The sequence below is a fragment of the Balaenoptera acutorostrata genome, chromosome 10, assembly GCF_949987535.1.
Source record: "Balaenoptera acutorostrata chromosome 10, mBalAcu1.1, whole genome shotgun sequence".
Lineage (NCBI taxonomy): Eukaryota > Metazoa > Chordata > Mammalia > Artiodactyla > Balaenopteridae > Balaenoptera > Balaenoptera acutorostrata.
The window spans coordinates 2,577,219-2,600,842 of NC_080073.1; the positions used below are offsets into that span (position 1 = coordinate 2,577,219).

Sequence of the window (23,624 nt, forward strand, 5' to 3'; positions counted from 1 at the left end):
ACAGGGTCCTGGTTCCCCCTCAAGGGATACACAAAACAATATCTTTGAGCTCTTTACAGAACTAAAACCCCTACAAATGGAAGATGTCAGCATTCTTCATTCCAGAGAAGACCACCTGAGGCCAGATTAAAGGAACCAGAGAAGCTCATCAAGAGACCACAGAGACCAGATTAAAGGACTGCAGGTCCCGCACACACCCCACCCTTGAACCATTGCTATAAAACTCCTCAGCAAATCCTCCTGGGTGGGGACAACACAGTTTTCAAGGGCAGGAGTCCGCCGTGTCCCCCCTTTGCCTGGCAAAGCAATAAAGCTCTTCTTTTCTACTTCACCCCAAACTGTCTCTGAGATTCGATTCGGCACCGGTGCACAGAGGCCAGGTTTTCAGCATCAAGGGGTGGAGGGGAGGACAGCACTTCAGCCATGCCCCCCTCAATCCCCCCAAGCCGCTGCCTCCCTCAAAGTGTCAGGGAGGCAGCAGCTTGGGGGAATTCCGAGCAAGGCACAGGTCTGCCCCGTGGAGGGGGCGGAGGAAACAGCACAAGTCACACGCACAAGCCGGAAGGCAGGCAGCGAGTCACTGGATGCGTTTAGAAGGCGAGGAGCGCCGCTGGGTGGGAGCAAGCAGGAGGTCGAGGGGGACGTAGTGGAAAACCAGGCTGCACAGGTGGGAGGTGCTGGCCGAGGGGCAAAGGGGATCGTGGAGGAGACGCAGAGGGTCCCTGTTGCAGAGCACTCCCTCTGGCGGCCCTGAGGGCCGAGGGGCTACGGAGAGGCCAGCCGGCGGGGTCTGGGCTCACTGACAGAAGAGACCCCACGACGCTCTTCCCTGGAAACCCAATTCTGCAGCTGTGCTGGGAGGCAGTGACCTGAGCATGGGAGAGGACTGGGACCCATCAGGGGTCAGATCTGAGCAGTCTGGCAGCTCCTGGTCCTGAGCAAAGGGAGGGCTGTGTGTGTGTGTGTGTGCGTGTGTGTGTGTGTGTGTGTGCTGTGCCCACACCGGCGAGCAAAGGGTGTGACACGTGGCCAAGGCCTAATGCCAGCGTCCACGGCCCCGGGGCTGAAACGCAGGATGGAGACGCAATGCACACCTGAACACGGCACCTTCAAGTCCTGACGGTTTCCACCCACGACCCAGGAGTGCACACAGCCAAGCGGGCCGGAGCCATCGGGGTGGGGTCCTCAGCCCTAGAAGAGCTGAAACGCAGTCCTCTCTGCCCACGCTCCCATCAGTTTTCTTCCTTGCCTGGCTCCTCGGCGCCAGGGCGTCCTGCCGAGAACCGTCTGGCTGGAGCTGGGAGCATATGTTCACGCTGCACTCCGCCGCCCGCGTCCCGAAGCCATTCCTGTTCCCACCAGGCAGCCAAGCGATGCAGCTCCGGGTCCCTGCACGCGTCCTCCCCCCTCCCCCGAGGAGAGAACCCTCCTCCCTGGGCCCGGCTCCAGCGTCAGTGCCTTCAAAGAACCACCTTCCCGACACCCCTCCACCACCACCACGAGATGCTGCGGCTGGAGGTGGGGGACTGGCTGGGCGCCCAGGCTCTTCAGGGCCATTCGCCGGCCACCTCGAGGTTCGCTCACCCTGCACACACCTCCCACCGCTACTCATGGGGAGCCTGGCTGGACCCACAGGTCTCAGGAGACCTCAGTGCAGGGCCCCATCTCAGCCGCAGCACCTTCTGGGTGAGTGTGTCAGTCAGAGAGGGCGGTTCTCAGATCCCAATGGGGCGGGGGGCGCGGGACCTCACCCCCCCATCCGCGAGCCAATCCCCTTCCAGCGTCATTGCACACCCCCAGTGCCGGGACGCTCACTGCTCAGCAACCCACCCTCCCCTCGGACGGCTCGTGATTTTTAATAAGAGGTCATACAGTTCACAGCCCAACGACAGCACAGGGACCCAGACGAGGCTCGCGGCCACCCCGTCCCCACCTGCCCTGCCCCCCACCTCCCGAGAGAACATTCTACAGCTGCCTGTGTCCCCTGCCCTTGCCCCAGGCTGTGACGTGAGGCCCACACTCTCCTGCACCTGGCTCTGTTCACGGACGGCACCCCGGGCCTCGTCCCCGCCGGCAGCCGCCAGCACACCCTGCTCTCACAGCTGCAGCACTGGGATGTCCCTGAATGCCCGGCCGGGCCTCCTCCTGCATCTCCTGGACACCCTCTGTCCCTCAGAGCGTCTCCCCCAGCCCCTCAGGCCCTCATCCTTGTGACACTCTGTTCGGTCCCCTCGAGTGTGCCTCTGCTTCCGGCTGGGACCCTGCATGACTCGGGGCCAGCAGCCCCAGCCCCTCCCCTGGCCCCGCCCGTGACCCCTGCGCTAAGCCACAGCTGAGTGCATGGGGTACTGACTCCAGGGAGCCTCCCCGGGGTGCAGCCACCTTCACCTCTGCCTCTGGCTCCGCAGGCTGCCCAGAGGACCCCACCCTGCCTGACACTGCCAGCGCCAGACCCGGATGAGCACCTCCTCTCCCCAGGGGGTCACGGGGAGGTACCTACCCTCCGGTCTGCAGCCAGTGGGCCCCAGGGCCCCTGTGGCTCTTTAACTGCCTCCTTGCCTCTCCTTCCCGCCCCCACTCTCCCCACCACCCACTGTCTCCCATCCCCCATGGCTTTCTTGGCCCCAGCTCAAGCCTTGAGACCTGCTGCACCAGCCCCTGGGCTGAGGCACTAACACCCTCCGCTTGGTCCAGTCAGAGCCCCCAGCTGGTAGGGGTGGGGAGGCGGAGGGCTCTCTGCCGCAGGCCCCGAGAAACTACCATCAGTCTGCTCCACGCACCCTGGAGAAACACTGCGGTCCAGGCTGCGAGCCCGTCCCTCCACCAAACTCCCCAAAGACTTGCCCCACCTGCCCAGCCTGGCCTCAGGGGCTGTCTGAGCTGAGACGATTCTGGTCCTACGTGGGTCACAGCCCAGGCAAACCCGGTCACCATCAGCCCCGACGGGAAGGAACCACCACCAGGCGGGGTGACCTTTGTGAAGGTCACTCAAGGACCAGGAAAGCCCACGCAGTAAACTGGCGCTCTCGCTCCAGGACCCCAAGGCAGCACAGCACGGCCAAGGTGCCCAGGTGGCGGGCAGGGCTCTGATCTGGCCAGACCCCGTCAGAGAGAAAGCGAAGCACATGGTTTCACCGACGCCGCCCACTCCCAGGACAGAGGCACAGACGGAGGCTGATGACACACGTACCTGACGCTGCGGGAGCTCTCTCCTTCCAACCTGCAACGAGAGAGAACACACGCTTAGAACGCAGACCCTCCGCTGCCGGGGACCCACGCGAGGATGTTAGACGTGGGGCCCCTGAGCCCCACTGCCCAGGATCCCTTCTCCAGCTTCAGCAAGCTGCCCCCCACCCAGCCCCAGGGCCACCTCTAGAAGCTTTAGGGCTCCTCTCCCACCCCCCTCATGCCCGTCACTTCAAAGGTAATCGTTTTTACAGGAGTTGGGGAGCAACCCCAGAGTTGCAGGGGGAGCTACGGTTCCAGAACTCCGTGTCCAGGCTCTGCAAGGCAGCAACCAGACCAGTGAACGAACGAATGCGTGTGGGCGCTGCGCTTGCCTTGCCACTGCCCCTGCTTGGTATTTGCAGCGTGTCTCCCCTCTCCCAGCTCTATTTTCAAGTGCCCAGAAATCAATTACACTGCTTTACAAAGGAGACAAGGCTGAATGTCAAGAAACCAGACAATAAGATCGTATCACGCGCACTTGAACTTTCATGTAGATCGAGAAACACGCGGAATCCATCAACGGCGACGACTTCTGCTCTATAAGCCAAGGGAAAGGGAGTTTGGGATTAAACAGCTCAGGGCGAAAGAGGCTGGTGGGCTTCCTGGGTCTGAACAAGCAAAGGGCTGCGAGTAAGCACATTTGGGACTCTAATCCCCGAACATCCCAAATTGGATTTCACTGCCAGAGAGCCTGAGAAATAAAAACATGCTTAACCCAAAGTCAGATGACTTTTCTTTCAGCAAGTTGCCTTTCCAGTCATCTTGAGGACTGGCTGCACGGCCCCCTCAGCACGGAAGCCAGGGGGCGGCTTCTCCCACTGAGCCAGCCTGGCTGACCTCAGGAGACCACGCTGTGCCCCTTCCCCCTGTCTGCTGCGTCGGAGAAGACGTCATCCCGGTTGGCTTTCAAGCTGATGGGCAGGCCGGTGCAGGACCGTGTCTCTGGGACGCCGGCAGCTGGTGGCTGTCCACAACCCCATGTCCACGGCTCTCGCTGCAGCCACACAACGCCACAGGCCACGGAGCGTGTCTCAGCGTCACGCTCAGGTGTCTCATGTGTCACAGCCACAGGCCACGTCCCGTCAAGCCTCGGGTGCCACCAATGATGACGACAATGAGACACGCTCCTTATTCGGTCCTCACTGTGTGCCAAGCCCTGGGCTGGGCCCTGACGCAGGTAATCTGTGATTTCCACAGCAACCTGGCAGGTCCAGCATGGTCCCCGCTGAGCACATGAGGGACTGAGGGTCCCGGAGGCTAAGTGCCACAGTCACATGACCGGCCAGTGCCAGGTGTATTTTGAACCCAGATTTGCCAACTCCACCCTCTTCCTGCCAGGCCGAGCTCCTGACGCAACCCCAGTGGCCAGCAAACCACATTCCGCCGTGTTCAAAGTCTGGGCAGAGGTGACAGGACTGGTGATGGAAGGGGACACGGGTTTGCAGGTGTGTGATTCCCGATCAGGGACTGGTTACCTAGGGATACTGTCATTTATAAGAAATGTGTATTTACATATTTGGTCATTCAGATGACCAAAGTGTTACCAAACGCAAGTCCATGTGCCCGACACACAGTGAATCGAAACAATACCAAAATGTCAGCGTGTGGAGCAGAGAAAGGTTTATTGCAGGGCTGTGCAAGGAAACAGGTGGCTCATGCCTTAAAAACCCCCAAAGGTGAGGGAGGGGCGTGGTTAATTGTTGAGAACTTCTCGGTGTCAGATCCTTTGTTCTTGAGGTCGGGACCTGGGCAGGGAACGACGTTCCTGTAACCCTCCACCAAAACAAATGCTATTCTCTGTTCTGACAAGACAGGGCAAGGTCCCAAGGCTCGACTTTCGCCCTCCGAGGTCCAGGCCCGGCTAAGAGGAGGGGGTCCCTGCGGGGGCTGGGTGCCCTGCCTGGGAGCATCCGTCTGGGTCCTCCCGCCAGTGCCCAGGCCTGGCTGAAGAGGCAGATCTCAGCTGGCGGCGCCCTCAGGGCCAGGTCCCCAGAGCCTGCCCAGCTGTCATCGCCGAGTCAGCCGGGAGCCCAGGACCCAGCCGGCCCTCAGGCTCCTCAGGCCACCCAAACGGGAGGCGGGGGGAGCGTGTGCCAGGTCCCACGGACCGCAACCCGTGCAGACTGCTGCCGCCACTAGGTCGCATAGGTGGGGACGGGGAGAGGATCACCGCCACCTCAACGCCTGGGCCCGGCCAGTGGGCAGCCGTGGCGAGGGCCCTGCGGGACGCGGCCCGTCCCCCGGGGCGCCCAGCTCACCCGCCGGCCCGAGCCCCGGGGAGAAGGCCGTGATCCGCCTCTTACTGCACTCTCCGCCGCGAGGACCACCGGTGGCGGAGGGTGGCGTCTAACAGTGGAGCTAAGGGTCTCACACTAACCTTCCTGCTCTCGGGGTCTCGCGGTAACGGTTTTGGTTGCTCAGTAACGGCCGAGTGCTATGGGCCACACGCCTGCGCAAGCCCCTCTTACAAAAATATATTTCTCATATGCAGTTGGTCTTCATCGACAGTTTCCTGCTCAAAGCTTCCAGAACCCTTGGGTTTTCCTGAGAGATAAGAGCGGTGGGAGCAGCACGAAGGGGGACAGAGCCCCCAGTTCGCCACTCAAGCACCCAGGCCCACTGTCACAGGCGGATGAGCCTGGGCTCCCCTGGCAGCACCCAGCCCGCCCCTTGCTCTCACCAGCGGCAAGGAGACAGCAGGTAGTTCCCAGCTGCCTGCGTGTAAACCCCTGTGCAAAAGGACCCTGGACTCCCTTCCAAGTGGGCATCAGCGCCCACCATCACGGCCACACTGCCTGGACGCTGGCAGGTGATGAAGACCGGAACGGACCTTGTGCCCTCTCCCCCAGCGTCCGAGACAAGGTCAAACCAGCCCTCCGTCAGCTGGAGACTCTCCGAAGCCGTTCTCAGGAAGCCCTGGCAAAAGCCGGCACGGACGGGTGAGGTAGGCTGATGCCCGATCAGAGGAGCTGGTCAGTAAAGCTGCCTGAAGCTCCCTGACTCACGCAGCGGGAAGGGTGGCTTCCACAGGAGAGGACGCACCCACGCCCGGAGCCCAGCAAGGGCCTGGCACCCAGCAGGCTCCACGGAAAAGGCTGCCATGTGAACCCATGATGGAGTTGGCCCAAACCTCACACACTGAAAGCCACACACTGCGGAGTCACATTTACACCAAGGACAGCACATTCAGAGGACCCTCGGAACCCCAGGGCGTATCGCTGCTGGTCCTCGGACAGAAGGAGCAATGAACGACGCAGAGGGGGGTGGGCAGATGAGGCCTGTGTGCGCGCGTGTACTGGGCAGCAGGCAGCGCGAGCAGCCCGGAGCCCTCTGGTTTCCTGCCCGTGAATGGGAACCAGGAACAGGATGACTTCCCAAACTGGCATGAATGGAGGTGAGGTCACAGAAGCGGTCTCATACCTCTCAACCCAACCTCAGGGGACTGTCCCCAGCGAGTCGTCCAGAGCCAGGACGAGGCTTTACATGTGTGATGCTCAGGTCAGAGATGCCTTCGTTTGGGATGCTCTAGACACACCTGGAGATAAGGATGCTGGCACAAGGAGTTTACTTGGGAGGTGAAGGCAAGGGAAGTGAGAAGACGAAGAGAAGTTGCCTAATTACGGCTGTTATCAAGCTGCCCCCCACGGTGGGAGCCCTCCACTGCAGGCAACAAGAACTGGTCCACCAGGGAGCCCTGGGGGCCAGTGCAGAGTTCCCACCCAAGGGTTAAGGCTGCTGCAGTCCTAGCTGAGTCTGCTCCTAGGGGCAGTAAGTCTCCACGCTCCAGCCTGCCACACAGGAGGCCAAGGGGTCTCCAGCCTCAAGAGAAGACCCAAGGCACAGAGGTGCTGGCGGTTGGAAGTGAGAGGCTGGGGTGAGGGGCTCTGCAGCCCACGCTCCCTGGACTAAGAGAGAGCCCCCTGTTGTCCTTATGATAACACCACGGATAACTGAGCCGCCATGTGGACTTCAGAATGTCAAGGGCACAAGTGATCACTTCGTCCTCTTGTTTCACTTCTGTGGTGGATCCTGCAGACTGACTCATTCAACATGTGTGCCAACCCCTCCTTCCATGCCTTGTGTATGTTAGCCTCCGGAAAACTGAAATCTACATTTCTCAGACACCCTTGCATCTAGAGTTCGGCAGGTGACCTGAGTTCCTCTGGATATATGTCTATGTAAGATTTAAAAGGTGGAAGCAAACAACACAGGGTGGTGGAGGGATGGGGCTCCTGGCTGGCAAGGAACAGAGGGGTCTGGGCCTGAGCATTACGGACAGTGGGGTTTCCATGGCAACAGCGTCAGGTGGGGGTAGGCGACTGTCCGGGCTGTGTTGTCCCTGGATGTGCGGCATCCAATCTTGGTCCCCTGGTAGTCCTGGAATCTCAGTCCTAACACCCAGGAATAAGTCCTCTCCTGCTCAAATCAGAAAGGGTGGATTCTGTCGTCTACAACTAATCACTGTGACTGATACAAATTCAGATTCTGAAATCACCTCTATTGTTTTTCCTGTGTGGAAGAAATACAGAAACGTTTAAGATAAACAAGTAAAAATCAACTGTAATCCACCACCTGGAGGTACTGAAACACATCGAGACACACAGTAATGAAATTGACAAAAATTAAAGACAAAGAAAAATTATTGAAGGCAACGTGGGAAAAATGACAAATAACATACAAGGGAACTCCCATAAGGTTAACAGCTGATTACTCAGCAGAAACTCTACAAGCCAGAAGGGACTGGCACAATATATTTAAAGTAATGAAAAGGAAGAACCTACAACCAAGATTGCTCTACCCAGCAAGGATATCATTCAGATTCGATGGAGAAATTAAAAGCTTTACAGACAAGCAAAAGCTGAGAGAATTCAGCACCACCAAACCAGCTCTACACCAAATGCTAAAGGAACTTCTCTAAGTGGGAAACACAAGAGAAGGAAAGGACCTACAAAAACAAACCCATATCAATTAAGAAAATGGTAATAGGAACATACATATTGATAATTACCTTAAACATGAAGGGACTAAATGCTCCAACCAAAAGACACAGGCTCGCTGAATGGATACAAAAACAAGACCCATATATATGCTGTCTACAAGAGACCCACTTCAGACCTAGGGACACATACAGACTGAAGGTGCGGGGATGGAAAAAGATATTCCATGCAAATGGAAATCAAAAGAAAGCTGGAGTAGCAATACTCAGATCAGATAAAATAGACTTTAAAATAAAGAATGGGGGCTTCCCTGGTGGTGCAGTGGTTGAGAATCTGCCTGCCAATGCAGGGGACATGGGTTCAAGCCCTGGTCTGGGAAGATCCCACATGCCGCAGAGCAACTAGGCCCGTGAGCCACAATTACTGAGCCTGCGCGTCTGGAGCCTGTGCTCTGCAACAAGAGAGGCCACGATAGTGAGAGGCCCGCGCACCGCGATGAGGAGTGGCCCCCGCTTGCCACAACTAGAGAAAGCCCTCGCACAGAAACGAAGACCCAACACAGCCATAAATAAATAAATTAAAAAAAAAAAATTAAAATAAAGAATGTTACAAGAGACAAGGAAGGACACTACATAATGATCAAGAGATCAATCCAAGAAGATATAACAATTATAAATATATATGCACCCAACACAGGAGCACCTCAATACATAAGGCAACTGCTAACAGCTATAAAAGAGGAAATCGACAGTAACACAATAATAACGGGGGACTTTAACACCTCACTTACACCAATGGACAGATCATCCAAACAGAAAATTAATAAGGAAACACAAGCTTTAAATGACACAATAGACCAGATAGATTTAATTGATATTTATAGGACATTCCATCCAAAAACAGCAGATTACACTTTCTTCTCAAGTGCGCACAGAACATTCTCCAGGATAGAGCACATCTTGGGTCACAAATCAAGCCTTGGTAAATTTAAGAAAATTGAAATCATATCAAGCATCTTTTCCGACCACAACGCTATGAGATTAGAAATCAATTACAGGGGGAAAAAAACCGTAAAAATCACAAACACATGGAGATTAAACAATACATTACCAAATAACCAAGAGATCACTGAAGAAATCAAAGAGGAAATAAAAAAATACCTACAAACAAATTACAATGAAACCACGATGATCCAAAACCTACGGGATGCAGCAAAAGCACTTCTAAGAGGGAAGTTTATAGCAATACAAGCCTACCTCAAGAAACAAGAAAAATCTCAAATAAACAATCTAACCTTACACCTAAAGGAACTAGAGAAGGAAGAACAAAGAAAAACCCCAAAGTTAGTAGAAGGAAAGAAATCATAAAGATCAGAGCAGAAATAAATGAAATAGAAACAAAGAAAACAATAGTAAAGATCAATAAAACTAAAAGCTGTTTCTTTGAGAAGATAAACAAAATTGATAAACCTTTAGCCAGACTCATCAAGAAAAAGAGGGAGAGGACTCAAATCAATAAAATTAGAAATGAAAAAGGAGAAGTTACAACAGACACCGCAGAAATACAAAGCATCCTAAGAGACTACTACAAGCAACTCTATGGCAATAAAATGGACAATCTGGAAGAAATGGACAAATTCTTAGAAAGGTATAACCTTCCAAGACTGAACCAGGAAGAAACAGAAAATATGAACAGACCAATCACAAGTAGTGAAATTGAAACTGTGATTAAAAATCTTCCAACAAACAAAAGTCCAGGACCAGATGGCTTCACAGGTGAATTCTATCGAACATTTGGAGAAGAGCTAACACCCATCCTTCTCAACCTCTTCAAAAAAGTTGCAGAGGGAGGAACACTCCCAAACTCATTCTATGAGGCCACCATCACCCTGATACCAAAACCAGACAAAGATACTACAAAAAAAGAAAATTACAGACCAATATCACTGACGAATATAGATGCAAAAATCTTCAACAAAATACCAGCAAACGGAATCCAACAACACCTTAAAAGGATCATACACCATGATCAAGTGGGATTTATCCCAGGAATGCAAGGATTCTTCAATATACACAAATCAATCAATGTGATATACCTTATTAACAAATTGAAGAATAAAAACCATATGATCATCTCAATAGATGCAGAAAAAGCTTTTGACAAAAGTCAACACCCATTTAAAATAAAAACTCTCCAGAAAGTGGGCACAGAGGGAACCTACCTCAACATAATAAAGGCCATATACAATAAACCCACAGCAAACATCATCTCCATGGTGAAAAACTGAAAGCATTTCCTCTAAGATCAGGAACAAGACAAGATGTCCACTCTCGCCACTATTATTCAACATAGTTTTGGAAGTCCTAGCCATGGCAATCAGAGAAGAAAAAGAAATAAAAGGAACACAAATTGGATAAGAAGAAGTAAAACTGTCACTGTTTGCAGATGACATGATACTATACATAGAGAATCCTAAAGATGCCACCAGAAAACTGCTAGAACTAATCAATGAATTTGGTAAAGTTGCAGGATACAAAATTAATGCACAGAAATCTCTTGCATTCCTACACACTAACAATGAAAGATCAGAAAGAGAAATTAAGGAAACAATCCCATTCACCACTGCAACAAAAAGAATAAAATACCTAGGAATAAACCTATCTAAGGAGGTAAAAGACCTGTACTCAGAAAACTATAAGACCCCGATGAAAGAAATCAAAGATAACACAACCAGATGGAGAGATATACCATGTTCTTAGATTGGAAGAATCAATATTGTGAAAATGACTATACTACCCAAAGCAATCTACAGATTCAATGCAATCCCTATCAAATTACCAGTGGCATTTTTTACAGAACTAGAACAAAAAATATTAAAATTTGTATGGAGACACAAAAGACCCCGAATAGCCAAAGCAGTCTTGAGGGAAAAAAACGGAGCTGGAGGAATCAGACGCCCTGACTTCAGACTATACTACAAAGCTACAGTAATCAAGACAAGATGGTACTGGCACAAAAACAGAAATATAAATCAATGGAACAGGATAGAAAGCCCAGAGATAAACCCACGCATCTATGGTCAACTAATCTATGACAAAGGGGGCAAGGATATACAATGGAGGAAAGACAGCCTCTTCAATAAGTGGTGCTGGGAAAACTGGACAGCTACATGTAAAAGAATGAAATTAGAACACTCCCTAACACCATACACAAAAATAAACTCAAAATGGATTACAGGCCTAAATGTAAGACTGGACACTATAAAACTCTTAGAGGAAAACATAGGCAGAACACTCTAGGACATAAATCACACCAAGATCCTTTTTGACCCACCTCCTAGAGAAACAGAAATAAAAACAAAAATAAACAAATGGGACCTAATGAAACTTAAAAGCTTTTGCACAGCAAAGGAAACCACAAACAAGACGAAAAGACGACCCTCAGAATGGGAGAAAGTATTTGCAAATGAAGCAACGGACAAAGGATTAATCTCCAAAATATATAAGCAGCTCATGCCGCTCAATATTAAAAAAACAAACAACCCAACCCAAAAATGGTCAGAAGTCCTAAAGAGACATTTCTCCAGAGAAGATATACAGATTGCCAACAAACACATGAAAGGATGCTCAACATCACTAATCATTAGAGAAATGCAAATCAAGACTACAATGAGGTATCACCTCACACCAGTCAGAATGGCCATCATCCAAAAATCTACAAACAATAAATGCTGGAGAGGGTGTGGAGAAAAGGGAACCCTCTTGCACTGTTGGTGGGAATGTAAATTGATACAGCCACTATGGAGAACAGTATGGAGGGTCCTTAAAAAACTAAAAATAGAATTACCATATGACCCAGCAATCCCACTATTGGGCATATACCCTGAGAAAACCATAATTCAAAAAGACACATGCAACCCAATGTTCATTGCAGCACTATTTACAATAGCCAGGTCATGGAAGCAACCTAAATGCCCATTGAGAGACGAATGGATAAAGAAGATGTCGTACATATATACAATGCAATATTACTCAGCCATAAGAAGGAACGAAATTGGGTCATTTGTAGAGTCGTGGATGGATCTAGAGACTGTCATACAGAGTGAAGTAAGTCAGAAGGAGAAAAACAAATATCGTATATTAACGCATATATGTGGAACCTAGAAAAATGGTACAGATGAACCGGTTTGCAGGGCAGAAATAGAGACACAGATGTAGAGAACAAACGTATGGACACCAAGGGGGGAAAGTGGTGCGGGGGTGGTGGTGGGATGAATTAGGAGATTGGGATTGACATGTATACACTAATATGTATAAAATAGATAACTAATAAGAACCTGCTGTATAAAAAATAAATAAAATTTAAAAATTCCAGAAATAAAAGACAAATACAAACCATACATCAAAAAAAAAAAAATCACCTGTAATCCACCACCTGGAGGTACTGTAATATTTTTGCATGTTTATCTCCAGGCTTTGTTTTTTTATTATTATTTTTATATAGTCAAAATGATGCAGTTTATATCATTCTATTTATGCCAGCTCTGCTCACTTAATGTGGATTATGAACATCCCAGTGGCCTTGGCCATGAGGCCTTCAGCTCCCTAGACCACATCAGGTTCCTCTCCATCCACTCTTTTTTATTTATTTATTTATTTTAAAATTACTGTATTGAGGTATAATTGACACAGAAAAAGCTGTATGTATTTAGATGACTTTGGAGATAAGTATATGTCTGTGAAACCATCACCACAATCAATGCCATAAACATATCCATCACCTCCAGAAGTTTCCTCCACCCCCTTTATTTACTGTTTTTTTTGTGATAAGAATACTTAACAGAAGATCTATCCTCTTAGCCAAGTTCCAAGCGTTTAATAAGGCATTATTATCTCTACGGACTATGCCATGCAAATCTCTAGAACTTACTCATGTTGCATGACTGAAACTTTGTACCCTTTGACTATCACCTGTGCATTTCCCTCTCCCCAGCCGCTGGCAGCCACTGCTCTACTCTCTTCTATGAGTTTGACTATTTTAGATCCCTCATATAAGTGGCATTATGTAGAATTTGTCCTTCTGACATTTCACTGAGCATCACATCCTCCAGGTTTATCCATGTTGTGACATGACAGGATTCCCTTTTTTAAGGCAGAATAATAGTCCGTTGCATGTATATATCATATTTTCTTTATCCATTCATCAGTCAATGCACATTTAGGTTGCTTCCGTGTCTTGGCTATTGTGAACAATGATGCAATGAACAGGGGGGCAGATATCTCCTTGAGATCCTGATTTCAATGCCTTTGTGTACATACTCAGAAGTGGGATTGCTGGATCATATGGTAGCTCTATTTCTAATTTTTTGTCCGGCTTTGGTGTCAGAGTAATGCTGTCTCATGAAATTAGTTCAGAAGGGTTCCTTCTTCTATTTTTTGGAAGAGTTTAAGAAGGATTGGTATTAATTCTTATTTAAATGTTTGGTAGATTTCCCCTGTGAAGACATCTGGTCCTGGGTTTTTCTTTGTTGGTTTTTCTTTTTTTCTGGTCCTGGTAATTCAGCTCTTTCAATTCTCCATATTTATTATTGGTCCGTTCAGGCTTTCTATTTCTTCTTCATTCCATTTTGATAGGTTGCATGTTTCTAGGAATTTATCCATCTCTTCTAGGTTGTCTAATTTATTGACATAGAATTGTTCACAATAGTCTCTTACAGTCTTTGTGCAGAGCATTCTTTGTCCCTGACTCTGGTGATGTTGTTCAGTAACGTCCCAGAAGTAGAAATATTGGCTGCATCATAGAGCATGAATATGGTTAAGGCTCCTTCAAACACAGGGCCACACTGCACCCGGGAAGACCTAAGTGCCACCACCCTTGAGTGCAAGGGCTAAGAGACAAGAGATGAATCTTTAGAGCAGCGGTGCACATGGATCACCTGAAGATCTTATTAAAATTCAGACTGTGATACAGGAGGTGGGGAGTGGGGCCTGAGACGCTGCATTTCTAACAAGTTCCCCGGAGAATCCCCCCAGCGGCCCTCAGCCTGTCTGCTCTTCCCTGTCAGTATCTGGGCTCCATACTGACACAGCCCCTGGGCACCTGTGCCTCAGCCTCCAAGGCGGCAGCCCCAGCAGCAAAGCCTGTGCTTCTTTCCACTCTGCTTGCCTCAAGCCCTGTCTCCATTTGGCTCTCAACGCCAGGCTCCATGACTCCTGATGTATGTGTGGTTCTTCGGGGTTCTGAGTTGGGTTCTCCACTCCGTGTCGGGTGAACTTATCCCCTCAAACCCAGAATGCTCCCCTGCCCTGGGTGGGGTAGAGGACGTCTGTGACTACCTTTCCTGCCTGCCCTCTGTCTCCTCATCTTATGCCAATAGTACCTCTTTTTTATTCTGAAGACGCTCAGCTACCCACCCAGCCTTTCCTAGTCCACGTGGTTTGGGGGAAGTTAACCCTCTATAATACCAGAATCAAAAGGTGAGCATATAACCTAGATCTGGCCACTCAACAGATTTCATCGCCTTCGTTTCAGTCACCTGTTTGAGGATGAACATGTGACCTGGGCCCAGCAAACCCATGCCAGGATTTACAACAGAACTACTGTGGATGAGAAGCTCTCTGCCCTCTGCGGGGGCTGCCAGGGCCACTACATGCAGCTCACTGCCTGGAGAGTGAGCCCAACATGGAGAACAGGGCTAAGGTAACTCCCGAGGTCATAATTTGAGCCCCTAGGTCAAGCTGGACCTGAAGCTGACTTGATCTGGATGGGGGTGGGCCACCACAGAGCTAGGACCAAAGCCATCACAGCAAGGCACCAGCTTGGGCACTGAGGCGTGTGTGTGTGTGTGTGTGTGTGCGTGCGTTCAGCACAAACTAAGGAGGCAAGAGGCTCCAAAAGAGAAACCCCACAAGTGTCCACAGCCCCCTCCCCACACACATACGTCACGCACACGCATATGGGCACACACACAGTCCAGGCCAGGGTAGTGGGGGTCATGGTGGGGGGACTGCAGCCGACAGAGAGGAGGGCCACTCCAGTCCCATGGGAGGTTTTACAACATTGCTGGTATCTTCGCATGAGATGCAAAACAATAAAAATATGAGACGTGTTAGGCGGCTGTCAAGTAGCTTAATGGAAGCGTGAGTCAAAACAGCATTTAAATATGGTAGAGCGGCCCATTTGGAGTCTTTAAACAGCCTCGTGTCTTTCATCTCTCCCTGGGGAGGAAGTCCACACTGTCGGCACTGTCTGTCTCATATGTGAGTACAGGGCCTTAGTATGTACCCTCTGGGGGTTTACACAGGAGAGGTGGCCAGGTCAAGGTCACACAGCCCACTGGGTCCAGTGCACCCTCTGGGGGTCCACACAGGAGAGCTGGTCAGGTCAAGGTCACACAGCCTATAGGGGCAGAGTGGACACGCAGACAAAGGTTGTCTTACTAAAACCCTGGGTTTGACTCACCACCAGAGGCAGGTTTCCCGGGAAGCTATGGAGGCTGAAACTGCAGGGCCCTCACTTGTTTGGCCCCTTCTCAGATCTGACACCTAATTCTGGGGTCTTTTTCTTAAAAAGCGCCACACCAAACTATATAAGTTCTATGATTTAGGCCTCACAAGGCATGAATCAGCCCCAACTCCTAACGGACCTGTTTCCCACTTCCTCTCCCCCAATCCCAAACCCAAGGGCGTTGTCATCAACTTGAAATAAGTACTGAAAGACCTCCGTTTCCAGGGTATCTCTGCTTATCCTCATTTGCAGTTTCCTCCCTATTTCTGATGATTTAGACACTTGTCATGCAAACGACATCTACAGAGACCCATTCTGCGAAATGCTTACACGCCTCTTTCAAGGTCTCCTGCGTCTTAAAATAAACCCACATCCTCCTGCTTCTTCCTGGGCCTGTGCTCGGGGTCCCAGGCTGCAGAAAGGGGAGAAGCCCACGAGAAGCTCCCTAGCCATCCACCTGGTGACCCACAAGAGCCACCCCCCGCTCTTGGCCTTGGGGGCCCCGTCCCCTGCCTTCCAACCTGCCAGGGCTGGAGGAGGGCTGGAAGTCACAGTTGCAGGTCCAGTGCTTGGACCTGACTCAGTTTCCACCCAGACACCTCCTCTCTACCTTCAGGCTTTATCAGACTCTCAAGGGCGTCTCAGTCACCAGACTAAAGGGACACACCTGCCCTTCCTACCCTAGTACAGAGGGGCTCCCAAAACTTGCAGCACTAGATAAGAGCGTGGGGGCCATTCACAGGGGCTGCTGCCCTGCCCAGAACCACGTGGGGCTTCTTACCTTCCTGCCTGGAACAGGTGACTCTCAGCATCCCTGGGTACCCCACGCCCCCAGGATTAAAGAGGACCTCACCTCTCTCAGAGCGACATGACAGAGGCTAATGATTTTGCAGAGCTGCTTGAAAAGTAACGGTGATGGTAATAATAATAATTTATTATTATTATTAACAACTAACATTTACTCAGCACTTACCACATTCCAGACCCTATTCTAATCAGTTTACAGGTATTAACTCATTTAATCCTCACTGCACCCTGGGAAGAAGGTAGGACCTCTATTTCATTTAACTTTTCCACTTTGGGGGCTGCTTTGTTTTCATGGCAAAAGGAATGCGTGCTCCTTGGAGCACATCTAACAGAAAAGGCACGTGCGCAGAGCAAGTTCACAGTATCCCCGTGCCTGCTCTCTCCCCGTCCATCCCGGCTCCATTTCCCCTCTCCCAGCACAACCAGGGCGAGCTAATTCATGTACGCAGCCTGTCCTTATGCCAATACATGCAAGCATATATCAGAAGGCTCCCTTAGAATTAGCTTCCCCATTTTGTGGATAACAAAATGCAGCTCAGAGAGGTGAAGTGACTTGCCCAAGGTCACACAGCAGGCAGACGGAGGAACTGGCACTATTGACTCCCAAGTTTAATGGCAAAGCCTGTGACCTTACCCACTAGCCTCCACGAGTCATCAGCTTTGAACCAAAGGAGTAATAATAATCATAACAACAGAAAATAGCAGCGCACATTCACTGAGTACTGACCATGGCAGCGTTTCAGGTGCATTACACACATCCACCTAGACTTCCCCAAAGTCCTGCGAGCTGGTCCTATGATTTGCACGGCCTCCCCTCGATTTCACAGATGAGAAAACCAAGGCTTCACGAGGGGAAGCCACTGGCCCGGGTCACACAGCTATCAGCAGTGACAGACCAAGATTCAGACTCAAGCCCTCTGACTATATCAGCCCAGGAAGGCAGTCGGCTGGGAAGGGGCAGGGTTTGGTCGTAAGTCAATGGACAGAATGGCCACTGTCCCCATCCTGAACTCACATGGGCTTTTTACAGTGCCTCCCACTGACCACCTCAGGGCCTTTGCACAGGGGTGGGTCCTCCCCTCCCCTAGGCCTAGATAATGCCCAGGGCTTACTCAGGCCCTGGATGAGCCCCTGGGTAAATTACCCCGCTCCCCGCTGAATTCCTGAAGCTGAGCAAGGATCTGTGCACAGCAGACATGGGATTAACACACGTTCAGGGAACAGTGTTCGGTGAATAACGTGTTGCTTCAGTGGGAAGGCTGAGCCGGGCTAAGGGGACACAGTGTGTGAAGGACCCAGACAGGCACTGGGCATGGGCGGGGAGTATGGCAGGGCAGCAGGCAGGGCCCAGCAGGACAAAGAACAAAGAAGTAGATGAACGAGAGAATGCTCTTTCCTCCTCTCACATCATGACGGGGGACTGAGGTTTAACAAGTCCAGATAGCTCTCTCCACTGCCCTTGTTAAAATCTTCACCAAAGAGCTTCCAACTCCCAACAAGAGTGCGTGAACGCTCTGAGTTAGGATGCCACCAGCGGAAAGGACACTTCCAACACCATGGCCAGGCTGTCCTGACCGATGAGGCCAGAAGCTGGGCACCCCGGGACCAGTGCGCGGAATTACACGGTCAGCCGGTTTCCCGCTCTGGTGGGGAGAAGCCCAAGAGATTTCCTTCTGTAAATGTTCACTCGTAAAAGATATTTGTGGCAAAACAATCAGTAGCCCTGGATCATGTTGAAGGCAGCGAACTGGAACCTTAGAAATGGTCCAATCAAAGCCACTGCCCTCTTTAAACGCGTCTGCTGTCCCCTTGGTGAGAATTCTGAACTCTTTCGGACAGATGATTGTCACGAAGGGGGGACACACTCAGAATGACAATTACGTATCCAAACAGGCTCCATCAGATCCTGAGCAAGCGTTGTATCTTCAGTGGCGCTGATTTCATCCTCACACACCAGGCCTCGCTTATCTCCTGGAAACTCTTCCCAGCAGTCATCCCATCAAGCTCCAGGGATGGCGTGGGGATGGGCCCTTGAGAGTGAGATCTGGAATTCTGGGGGCTCCGTTTGTGAAGGAGACCAGTTTGTCTGCTGAGGACCCCTAGCCGGGGAGGAGTGGCCGGCGGGCCTGCCCGCGGACTTGACACGGCTGCCCCAGGGCAGGGGAGCAGGTAGAGCCAGGGAAGCCACGCCCCACAGCCCACAACGGGGGCAGAGATTGTGGCTCTCCATCACAAAAACTGTTCAGTAACGACAGGTGTCTCAAGACGGATGGTTGCACCTAAAAAATGGAGCTCCCTGGCCCTGGAGGCATGCAAGAATCTGGGTTGGTGGAAAGGGCATGCAGAATTAAATGGGGGACTGGGCCGTCTCCAAGGTCCCTTAGACCACCAGGAGAAGCCAGGAGGCTAGGATGTGACTATTCCTCCCTGTTAAAGCAAATCCAGAAAACTCCTCCTGGCCTGCCAGTCAATTGCGAGTAGACTGTGTTTTTTTTGTTTTGTTTTTTTAATTTATTTTTGGCTGTGTTGGGTCTTCGTCTCTGCGTGAGGGCTTTCTCCAGTTGCGGCAAGCGGGGGCCACTCTTCATTGCGGTGCGCGGGCCTCTCACCATCGCGGCCCCTCCCGTTGCGGAGCACAGGCTCCAGACGCGCAGGCTCAGCAATCGTGGCTCACGGGCCCAGCCGCTCCGCGGCATGTGGGATCCTCCCAGACCAGGGCCCGAACCCGTGTCCCCTGCATTGGCAGGCAGACTCTCAACCACTGCGCCACTGGGGAAGCCCCTAGACTGTGTTTTGTAGGTAAGATAGCTCCACGTCGTCACACGTGCTTCTGTTGATGCCTGTCGTTTCACACGAAGCATCTGCAAAGCCCAGCTTGCTGCTGGTCCTGGGACGGATGTCAGCAAAGCTCAGCAGGGAGTTGCCCGCTCGGGGCTGAGTGTGCACGAGGGTCCCCAACGGGTCATAGCGGGGAGCAAGCGTCCAGGCCGCAGGGTCAGAGGGGGCGATGAGAGAGGCTTCTGGGAGGAGACCTGAGGGCAACCACCTCCTGGACGAGAGCCCAAAATGTGTCTTCACCCCTCCAGGACCCGGGGAGGGTGCGCAGGCCCCCCAGATGCCTGCAGCAGGAGAGCTGCCACTCGTCCCCATTCGCTCATGTGTCCAAATCACATTTTGAAAAAAAACAAAAAGTCTGACACTTTCTTCTTCCCTCCTTCCCCCGCCGAGACCTCCGAGGACGGTGAGGTCTCCGCCTCCAGCCTGCCCAGGTGGGTGGGGGCTGGGGGCAGAGGCAACCGCAGCCAGGAGGGGCTGGAGCAGGGCCGCACACGGCGGGTCTGTCTTCCGCAGACAGTTGCTGAATGGAGGAACGAGGTGAGGGCAGCAGTGCCGGCTGTGGGGCTTAGTGCTGAGAAAGAACGTCCAGGCGCTAGGGAGCCATGGCAGGATCTGGAGCAGAGGGGCGACAGGATGAAGTGGTGTTCCAGCAAGAGGACGTCAGCCCCTAGCACTGGGTGCCAAGTAGACTGGGAGGGGGCTGAGACCAGCAGACATCACGACGACCAGCGGGCGAAGCGCCGCGTGCACTCAGGTCCTCGTTCTGAGGTCTCTGTACCGACTACCTTGCTCTTTCCTCACACGATAACTCTGTGGGGAGGCGGGGACTGCCAGTGTCCCCTTTGTACAGACGAGCAAAGTGACCTCCCCGAGGTCACACCGCAGGCATGTGGTAGCTCAGGGCCCTGCATCAGGCAGGACGGTGTGTCCCTGGGGAGGTCCCTCAGCGTCCCAAGCCTCAGTTTCCCCATCTGTGAACCGGGAGTGATAAAGGCCCATCTCTCAGGTGGTTCCCTCTGACCCCAAAGACTCTATGATTTTTCTACCGTTCTGCAGGCAAAGACCGCCCGGGAGAAACCCTCACATGGCTCGTTATTTTCAAGAGGAAGAAAAAAAAACAACAAACCCAAATGATTTCCTTGAAAGGCCAGTAGTAACCCAACTCCCTGGCATTTTGAGTTTTTTCCTTTCCCCAAGAGGAGTCTGGAAGGAATTACATAGTGTTGACAAAATCTGGAGAACTTCCAAGGACTTGAGGATTCCCCGGACATTTCAGCTCCGGATCAGTCACTATTGAAACAAAATCCAGTAGTCTCCTCGATGGGCACCTTGTTGGGAATTTTTAATGTACTCTGGCCACGTTAGGTGTGTGAGGAGATGGGCAGACCCCTGGCCTTCGTGCCCCTGCGCCCCCTCCCACTGGCACAGCTGAGACGTTGACCCTTGCCCGCCCCCGGGGACCCAGCTGGACAGAGGCAGCCCTTCCTCCCGGCCCGGACCCCGCATGGGGCAGGTGTGGCCTCAGTGCCCTGGGGACCAGACCCAGAGCAGCCTCACCCAGCTGGATGGAGGGCCCACCTGCTCCTGAGGGAGGACAGAGCCTGGAAGGGTGGGCTTGCAAGTCCCCCCACCTCCTGGGGCTTCCGAGGACCGTCCCAGAGCCCTGTGTGGTCAGCGTGGCCCGGGGCTCTCACCCCGGCGGCCTCGGCCCTGCCCAACTCCCGGAAAGTTCTGTCTCCTGTTTCCACAAGAGGGTCTCAACCTCCCACGAGAATGCACATGGGCTGAAAACCACGCCGACACGGTCAGCCCCAAGCTCCTCCCAGGGCTGAGACCCGAGTATCCACCAGCCCTCTCGGTGCACTGCTCAGAGGCCTGACGGACGCCTCAACCTCAGCTGGGTGAAGTGAACCCACCACGGCCTTCCTGTTAGGGAACCACTGACTGAAACCGCCCACCTTGGCCAGGCCCACTTGCCTGAGCTGTCTCACAACAGCAGGTCCGATAAGCACCACGGTGCTGTCACCGAAAACTAACCAGGAGAATTCGGGAGGGGCCAGAAGGAGGGAGGAGACGCCAGCCCATAATATGTCCTACCAACCTCCCAGAGTCCTTTGCGCTGGAATCCATCTTGGCTTAGCGATGCGCACGCCACCAGGAAGGACCCTGAGTCAGAATGATGGGCTGGAGACAAGCCGGAAGCTAACCCCATCACCATGAACCCGAGACCGCGAGCCACGTGGCAGGGCAGTTCTCCTGGATTCCCTTATCCTGCTGCTCTGCGCCCGGGCGCCCCTTCCCCATAAAGTCTCTTGCTTTGTCACCACGTGTGTCTCCTGGGACAATTCATTTCCGCGTGCTAAACAAGACCCCGCTCTCGGGCCCTGGAAGGGATCCCCTTCCTACAACGTCCCCGTCTCAGCTGAGCCCGACCGCCTCCCCAGGAGCTCAGGCCCGACACCAGGCTCAGCCCGGCCCCCCTGCTCTCGCGCCCTCATCGCATCCGTCAGCCCATAACTGGTGGCTCCACCTTCAGAATCGCCCAGGATCCGCTCCTTCCCCGCCCGCACTGTCCTCACCGGAGCCGACCACCGCCTCCCCGTTTCTCTAACGGTCGTGGTCCCTTCTGCCCTCACCCCAGAGCCTGCTCTCCACACGCAGCCAGACGATCCCACGTCAAGACGCATCCCTCCTCTCCACACCCTCTGCGGCCGCCCCTGAGGGACGGCCTGTGTGTCCCAGGCCTTAGTGATGGGCTGACCTCCTGGGACCTACTTCCCCATGTCCACGTGGCTCCCTTACCTCCTACAGGTCTGTGCCCAAGTGTCACCTTCCCCATGAGGCCTTCCCTGGCCTCCCCCTCTCACCATACTGATCCCGGGCTGGTCTCGGTTTGTCTGCATGTGACATGTCGCCCCCAACCACCTGTGCGCCCCCAGGAGCTGGCCACAGTCATTCCTGGCTCTGCCACTGACCAGCTGTGTGACCTTGGACAAGGTACTTAACCTCTCTGTGCCTCTGTTTCCTCATCTGTAAAATGTGCCTTCACTCCCGGTTGCTGTGGAAACTGAATGAGTTACTACACACAACAGTCTGGGAAACAGCAGATGTCCAATCAGCTTTCATTAAAATCATCACACGCTATGGGCCAGCGGTCGGGAGACCTGGGCTCTAGTTCACCTCTGCCCCGACTCTCCGTGTAACCTCAGGCAAGTCCCTTTCTCTAAATGCCATTTCCTTTAGCTGCGAAATGTGGGGATTAGCCAAGAAGTGGGCTGGGCCCCTGGGTCGCCCACTGCCAGGGCTTCAACCACCCTCCATGGGATGGGCCCTCCCTGATCTCCACGCACCCCGCAGTGCCACCAAGACATCTCTCAGGCGGCTCAAACTCCTGCTGCCAGACCAGACTCCTGGCTCCTCCCTTCCTGTCAAGTCCCCGGCCGGGCCCCTCTGCTTCCCCCTCTGCTTCTCAGTAAGCAGTGTCACCACCCCCTGCTGAGCAGGCCAGAAGCATCCCCTGGGTCCTCTCCTTTCCTCTCCCCCCACACCCACCCTTCGCAGACTCCTCTCAGCCCACACCTAGGATGCCCAAGTCCCCCCACACCCACACCCACACTGAGCCAGCACTCCCTCCACCCTGGACCTTGCACGAGACTCTATCTTCGAGAGGGCTCCTCCCTCGCTGTTTAATGGCTGGCACCCTCTCATCCTTCAGGTCTTGACTCGGAAAAGCCTTCCTGACCCTTGCCTTCCCTTGTCACACCCTGTCACACCCCCCTCTCCGAAGCTCTTGTTTGTGTACTTGTTTATTTTCTGCCTTCTGCCTTGAATTTCAGCTCCAGAGGACATGAGTCCCCTGTGCTGTGCCTGGCACACGGTAGCCCCTCAGCAAATATCTGGTCATGAATGTACGACGTACGATCACGGCTGAAGTTACGGCTTGATTACCTCCACAGACAGGGAGATCATTACCAAAGGGAGACTGTCCATTCCATGGGTGGAGATGTCCAAATATAAAGGCCAGAATGTTACTGTAGGTAAAAGGAGTAAACTGAGGCTCAGAGAGGCGAGGGAGTCCCTTAAGATCCCAGGACAGCGGGGACGGCATTAGACCCACGTCCTAACTGCTGGACAGCACTGCTGATGCCCCAGGAGGTCCGTTCTCCCAGAAGCAGGTGTCTTCAGGGGCCTAGTGGGACCCTGGCCTGGATGCCAGCTGTCTGGCCCACTTTTCCAGGCATACTCCTCTTCGCTCCTTTCCAGGGCAGAACCGCTGCAGGGCACATGACCCCAGGTGGACCCGGCCCC

The 23,624-nt window shown here is 52.7% G+C and overlaps 1 protein-coding gene across 1 annotated transcript in view; it reads right to left on the minus strand.

Moving 5' to 3' along the window:
* Positions 1-23,624, minus strand: part of IQSEC1 (IQ motif and Sec7 domain ArfGEF 1) — a 329,670-nt gene that overhangs the window by 230,809 nt on the left and 75,237 nt on the right. Inside the window, exon 2 of the mRNA XM_057554670.1 lies at positions 3,191-3,220. The gene's annotated coding sequence lies outside the window, so the exon portion shown is untranslated. The remainder of the gene's footprint in view (positions 1-3,190; positions 3,221-23,624) is intronic.